Source organism: Lampris incognitus, chromosome 10 (assembly GCF_029633865.1).
Source record: "Lampris incognitus isolate fLamInc1 chromosome 10, fLamInc1.hap2, whole genome shotgun sequence".
Lineage (NCBI taxonomy): Eukaryota > Metazoa > Chordata > Actinopteri > Lampriformes > Lampridae > Lampris > Lampris incognitus.
The window spans coordinates 15,923,653-15,931,303 of NC_079220.1; positions in this window are offsets into that span (position 1 = coordinate 15,923,653).

The window sequence follows — 7,651 nt, forward strand, 5'->3', positions numbered from 1 at the left end:
GGATCGCCAGTTTGAATCCCCATGTTACCTCCGGCTTGGTCGGGTGTCCTTACAGATACAATTGGCCGTGTCTGCGGGTGGGGAGCCGGATATGGGTATGTGTCCTGGTCGGTCGGTCGGTCGGTCGGGGCGCCAGTTTGGGGGGCTGGGGGGAATAGCGTGATCCTCTCACGCGCTACGTCCCCCTGGCAAAACTCCTCGCTGTCAGGTGAAAAGAAGCGGCTGGCGACTCCACATGTATCGGAGGAGGCATGTTGTAGTCTGCAGCCCTCCCCAGATTGGCAGAGGGCGTGGAGCAGCGACCGGGACGGCACGGAAGAGTGGGGTAACTGGACGGGAGAGAAGAAGAAGAAGAAGAAGAAAACGGGGGGTCAAAAAAAAAGAAAAGAAGACCTCTCAACCCTGAAAGACAAAATCAGTGCAAGAAGAAAGGGATCAAAGGCAGTAGGAGCCCTGGGCGTCAAGTCCACTGAGTTTCCATGCAATGGGTCAACATAAAAAGACTGCAGAAGGGGAAAAAACCCCCGAAAACGTGAAATTGGACGGCTTCATTTTGCGGCCAACGAATACCATCTAAATGGATGCCCTTATTTTGGCAGACCGTCGGTGGTGTCAAGCACTTTTCCACTTCTTCTTGATGGATTTAACAGTGGTCAGAGGTGTCATCAAAGCCTTGGAAATCCTTTCATATCCTTGACCCGATGTGCACTACTTTTCCACAACTTTGTCACAAACTTGTTTTGGGAGGTCTTTGGAGCCCATATTGCTGTCCTAGTGTGGGCCTGCACTTGTAAACTGTCCTCTTCTTCTTTCGGTTTACTCCGTTTCGCAGGGGGTTACCACGGCTCAACTGTAAACAGCTGGTTTTTTTTTCATGTTATCAATTCAATTGCCGTAATTCCACATGGCTGTTGGGCAATGAGTTATTATTGTATGATCTTGAAGGCAATTGGTTATTCCTGTGATAGGTTAAGGGATGTTATAGTAAACAGGATGCATACTCATCAAATCAAGATGTCGCAGTTATTTTTAATTAATGTTGGACAAAGATTGGCTTTTCACTTAGAAATTGTTAAGTACTGTGTAGATTAGCAAAAAAAATAGATTGATTTAATTTTAATTCTAGGCTACAGGTCAACTAAATATAAAAACTGTTCGGAAGGGGGGGGGTCATTTTTTATCCATTGTATCTCCAGTGTTGCTGCAAATCATCAGTTGAATTAAAAAAGGTGAGAGAGAAGTGGGCTAGCAATATCCTTTAGTCACCATGAATGATAATCTTATTGTAAACTACTAATAAGACACGTTAGTCCCTAGCTAACGGATCTGCCCCTTTAGCCGAGCGGTTGGTGGTGTCGCCTTGTGGTGCAGTACACCTCGTGTCGAATCCCGCACCGGACAAGAAAATAACCGGTTACAGTATGTTTGAAGAACTGCACGGTCCGCCATTCATAAGAATTATGTCTGTGACGTTACTTTATTAGAATGTGAGAAGAGTACTTTTATTTTGAAGTTTATTTGCTCCCCTCTAGCCTTACTCACGCGACTTTACTTCAAGAAATAGTTTGCTGCCTGATAGTCATGGTAACAGTACAGTCCAGCTTTCCATGCGGAGTATCATATGTTTGCCCAGCTCCTGTGTTTATTGCTTCTATCTACGTTTGTGCCTTGGAGAGCATCGTCTGTGTTATGTATGCACACATCGACAGTGCTGCATTTGATTTGGTGCTGTTCTATTGTGCTGGGATCGATTGGTGATGCCTGCGGGCTCTGGGTTGTTTGATCGGGTCTGCCTTTGATGCTGTGTCAGTCTAAATAAAGAATGCCACGGAGAGGTTGTGTCGAGCGACAGCGCTGTGTCCTGACGTGATTTCTAAATACAATATTGGCGACGAGGATGGCTTATATCTCTCTCCCACCACCTGCCCCCTTCCTGGCATTACCTGGCGAGCCTCCGGTACCATGGACTCGCTGGCTACATAGTTTTGAAAATTACATCATCGCCTCAGGGCTCGACGACGTGAGCCAGGCTAGGAAGACGGCTCTGTTGCTACACTGCTTGGGAGCAGAGGGTCATCGTGTGCTCGGGTCTCTGGGGAACGTCACAAGCTTTGCCGAAGCTGTGGGACTTATGAGCACCCATTTCGCTGCTCCACAGAGTGCCCTCCTTCGGCGATTTATATTCCGTCAGCGACACCAACTGCCTGGTGAGTCTGTGCGGCAGTACGTAGCTAATTTGCGAGGGCTAGCTAGCTCATGCAAGTTTGGCGCGCTTCAGGACGAGATGGTTCGCGACCAGCTAATCGAACACACCAACAACGCAAAGGTGCGTGAGACTCTCCTGCTGGAAAAAGACGATCTGCTGCTGTCCAGAGCAATTACCATCGCACTACAGGTTGAGGGAGCAGCTGAGTGTGCTGCTATGCTAAATACACAGCAAGTGGCCACCTCCAGTCAAGCTGCCAACGACTCCTCCCTCTACTCACGGCTGCCCCTCGGGACGCAACCCAACCAGAGCGAGGCGGGCGCCGACTCCACTGGGGACGTCTTGCAACTGCAACGACGGCGTTCTCGGCCCCGCCCTCAACAGTCCTGTGGTAACTGTGGGTCTCGGTCTCATGTTTCAAGGGCTCAGAACTGCCCTGCCCGTGGCCAGACATGCCGTAGCTGCGGTAAGCACAATCACTTTGCCAACGTCTGTCGATCTTCCCCGGCTGGGTCAGAGGGCCACACCCCCCAGTCTTCAACCGCCGTCATTCACAAGGTGAGCTCTGGGCCAGTGTCATTCAAATCATGCACAGTCAACATTAATGATGTGTGCATCCCCCTGCTGTTGGACACCGGTGCAAGTGTGTCTCTCCTGAATGTTGATACCTACAGTCAATTTTTCGGTTCACTGCCACTGTCCGCACCCTCAGCTGTCCTCTGTGGGTATGGTGACTCCAAAATCGATCTGGTTGGCTCTCTCCAACTGACTGTCCGCTATGGAACCAAGCTGGTGCCCAATGCAGTTTTTCATGTGGCACGCCGTGGGGCCAACCTGATGGGCCTGGACCTGTTCTCCGCTCTGGGGTTCTCCCTCTTAGACACAAGGGGGGCAGCAATCCTGACTGTCGCCACACCTTGGCAGCAGAAGTGGCCATCGCTGTTTATGGGGCTGGGCTGCCTCTCCGCCTTCACCCATCAACCTCTCCTCAACCCTGCTGTGAAATCTGTCATCCAACCACTGCGCCGCATCCCGTTGGCTCTCCGTGATGGGGTCTCCGCCGAGCTGCAACAACTGCTGGAAACTGGCATCATTGAACCGGTGGACGCGTCACCTTGGGTCTCAAACCTCGTGGTGGCTAAGAAGAAGTCGGGGGGCCTGCGTGTCTGCGTCGATCTACGTGCAGTAAATAAGGCAGTGGTCCCTGATAAGTATCCACTGCCCACCTCAGAAGAACTCACTGCTCAGTTCTATGGCTCTGAGGTGTTCTCCAAGCTCGACCTCAGACAGGGGTACTTACAGGTGCCCCTCCACCCCAGCAGCCGAAACCTCACAGCCTTTGTGACACATGCAGGAGTGTTTCGCTACACCAGGATGCCTTTCGGTCTCAGCTCCGCCCCTAGCTGCTTCCAGAAAACCATGGTCTCCGTGCTGGCTGGCATACTGGGCATGGCCATTTATCTGGACGATATAGTGGTACACGGGCCCACCAGTGAAATCCACGACAAGCGCCTTAACATGGTCTTCGCAGCCCTGTCCAAGCACAAGCTAACTCTCAATGCTGAGAAATGTGTCCTCTCTGTGCCAGCCATCGACTTCGTGGGGTTCCGGCTGTCAGTGAGCGGTGTAACTCCACTACAATCCAACGTGGACGCCATTCAGGCCATCCCTGAGCCCAGCTCGGCCGCCCAGGTGGCCTCCTTCCTGGGTATGACAAGTTACTACCTGAGGTTTCTTCCCCAGTACTCTGCGACCACAGCCCCCCTGCACCAGCTGCTGCGTAAGGACGAGCCATGGGTGTGGTCAAAGGCATGCAGTGACGCTGTGCGTGATCTCAAGACTCAACTGACTTCACCACCGGTGTTGGCTCACTTCGACATCTCCAGCTCCACCTTTGTGACCTGTGACGCATCAGCCACAGCGATAGGGGCCGTGCTGTCTCAAACCCAGAACGGTGTGGAGAAGCCCATTGCCTTCGCCTCCCGTGCCCTCAACCTGACCGAGCAGCGGTACTCCGTGGGTGAGCGTGAGGCGTTAGCCTGTATCTGGGCTTGTGAAAGGTGGCACCTCTACCTCTATGGCCGCTCCTTCACCCTCAGGACAGATCACCAGGCCCTGACAGCGCTGCTGTCCACATCTGGGACAGGCCACAAACCCCTGAGGCTGCACCGCTGGTCTGACCGCCTCCACCAGTACAACTTCAGCCTGCAGTTCACCCCAGGCAGAGACAATGTTGTCGCCGACCTGCTCTCTCGCTCTGTCTCCACCCCAGCTCCACAGACGGACACTGACTGTGTGGAAAAGGACATTGTCCAAATGCTACACACACCCCTCCAGGCCACTGTCTCTCTGCAGGAGCTCAGGGCAGCCTCCGAACAGGACCCTGTCCTCTCCCAGCTCCGCACCTACATCCAGAACGGCTGGCCTCACAAGGTCCCAGAGGAGCTGGCTGCGTTCGCCCGAGTCAGACAGGAGCTCTCCTGCTGGAACGACACCTGCGTGGCACGTGGGTTTTGCACAGTGGTCCCAGCTGCTCTCCGTGCACGTGTTTTGAATACGGCGCATGAAGGCCACCTGGGCATTGTGAAACTGAAACAGCGCTGCCGAGACCTGGTGTGGTGGCCGGGGATAGACAGAGATATTGAGGCTCTGGTGAAGGACTGTTCTGCCTGCCTTGTGAGTGGCAAGACTGGCCACCAGGCTCCCCCACCCCTGCAACCTCTCGCCTGGCCCTCTCAGCCCTGGGAACACCTGCAGTTGGACATTTGTGGTGAGATCCATGGAGTTCCCCACCACCAACGCTTCATGGTGGTCGCCTACGATCTACACTCAAAATGGCCTGAACTCACCACTTCCGGCACTGTGACCTCACAGATCATCATCGACTTCCTGGACTCTCTTTTCTCTCGCTGGGGCCTCCCAAAGGCCATCACCACTGACAACGGCCCTCAGCTGGTCTCTGCTGAGTTCACTGCTTATCTCGAAAGCAAGGGCATCCGTCATATACGCACTGCGTACTACCACCCCCAGGCCAATGGCGGCGTTGAACGTTTTCACCAGTCACTGAAGAACGGCCTCAGAGCACACATGGCCCAAGGGTGCTCTTTCACGCAGGCCATCCGTCACACTCTGCTGCACTATCGGGCCACACAGCACTCGACCACAGGCGTCTCCCCAGCCTCTCTCATGCTAGGCCGGGAACTGTGCATGCCCCTTGACAGGCTCCGCCCCTCCACACCTCAGGCACCTCCCTCTGGGGTCAGAGCCTCAGTCACTCGTCAGCAGACGCGGATGAAGCAACGGTTTGACCAGTCAAAACGAACCAGGGTGCCAGACATCAATGTGTCAGACTGGGTCAGGGTCCGCAGGCCCCACAGGGACAATAAAATGGCTTCATACTGGTCCTCTCCTCTCCAAGTCACCCGTCAGCTGGGCCCAGCCACTTACCTCCTCAGCGATGGCACTCGGTGGCACTCCAGTCGTCTACGGAAGGTGTCAGCTCCGCCACACACAGCTGGTGACACAACCATAGCCATTCCCTCAGCATGGCGAGACGCCCCGGGGCTTCATGCAGCTCCTACACGGGCCCCAGACATTTCTGGGCCTCAGCTTCCCCTGCCATCTCCCTCCCCACCTCGGCCTGCCCAGCCTCAGGCCGCCCCGCGACCTGTTCGCACACGTTTACGCCCTGGCCACCTAGAGGACTTTGTGTCAACCTTTCATGTTTGAAATCCTGCCGGGGGGGGGGGGGATGTTATGTATGCACACATCGACAGTGCTGCATTTGATTTGGTGCTGTTCTATTGTGCTGGGATCGATTGGTGATGCCTGCGGGCTCTGGGTTGTTTGATCGGGTCTGCCTTTGATGCTGTGTGAGTCTAAATAAAGAATGCCACGGAGAGGTTGTGTCGAGCGACAGCGCTGTGTCCTGACGTGATTTCTAAATACAATAGTCTGTAAGTTCAGTTGCGACATTATTTAAGTGATCGATGATGTCCGTCATAAGAACTTCGTTGTATTCATGTTAATACGAAAATAGCTATGTGTAACGTTAGCTTCTCCCATTTTCTGTTAGCTAGTTAGCCAGCCAGGCTTTCGGTTGCTAGTTAGCTGTGTCAGCTCCGTGGTAGAAATGTCACGTTATTCTGTCTGCGTATTCCGCCTATATTATAGCATACTGATCTATGTTATACGTACATTATTTACAATTAGTTCATAAATCATTTATAAGTCATGTGTGATTTCGTAATTCCTAAGTTACGTACAGCTATTTACATGCAGTCATGTGCAGTTATTTACATGTGTTATGTAGTTATGTCATAGACATGTGATAACATTTTATAATTTATGCGATGTTTATTGAAACATTCTTTCTCTGTATTGCCCCCCTATACAGCTTTACAAAAAAGTTTGATTTCTCAAAGTTCTTCAGTAAAGTTCCTCAACTTGGACCGGGACTCTGTATTTCTTTGGGATTCTTCATGTTGGCTATCTGTCGGCCTGTTTATACATGGCCACAAACACGTAGGACAGAATAATGTCTCCACTTCAGAAGATTAGTCAAGTGATGGCAAATAACACCACAAACAGCATAAAAAAAGCCATGCTATACCTTTTGTGAAAGCAAACAAGTCCCGAAAGATATAAAATCAATTTGTAGTGCAAGAAAAAACTGTTATCAATTACATAAAGTACAGTAAACATTCACATAGAGCTGTTATAAAAGACATTTTCAGCATATACACACAGATATACAATAACATACGGTAACTACCTTCATCCAACAGATGTTGTATTAGGGCCTGTCTCCTTCATGTTCTCCAACTGTAGTTAACCTATCTGACCCAACAATCAATTCATATTTATTTATCAGTTTATTCCATGACACTGTTTTTATTCCTAATTATATTTGGACTGATGTTCTTTGTATTTATACTAATGGCTGTTGTGTGGGGGTGTTTCTAAACTATTGCTAGTAATGGATGTTATCTATTGTTATCTATTACGTAATGGATGTTTGTCCACGTCTGTGTCTAAGTTTGTGTCTTCATTTGATGGCTGGGAGAGCTGGCGCTGGATCGGCTGGGAGAGCTTGGTCTGTTGCATCCTGTGGGCCCAGGGACCACAGCCCTGCCCAGAGCTGCGCCCGAAGAAAAAACATCGTGGCTGGTCAGACAGGACGGGGAAGCGGGGCAGGCTAAGCTAACTGCTAGCCCATGCAGACCGGCAGTTCTGATAACACCGAGGGCTGTCTGGTGGCGCCGCCGCCTTGCGTTGACTATTTTTAGTGTCTTCGTGTGGAGTGCGGGGAGGTGTGTCCAGGGTATCTGGCTGGGAGAACTGGCATTGGATCAGCTGGGGGAGCCTGGGGCCTCATGTATCAATCGTTATTATGGGTAAATTTGTTCTTGCACACCCATGGGATTTTTTTAGCCCTGAAGTTGG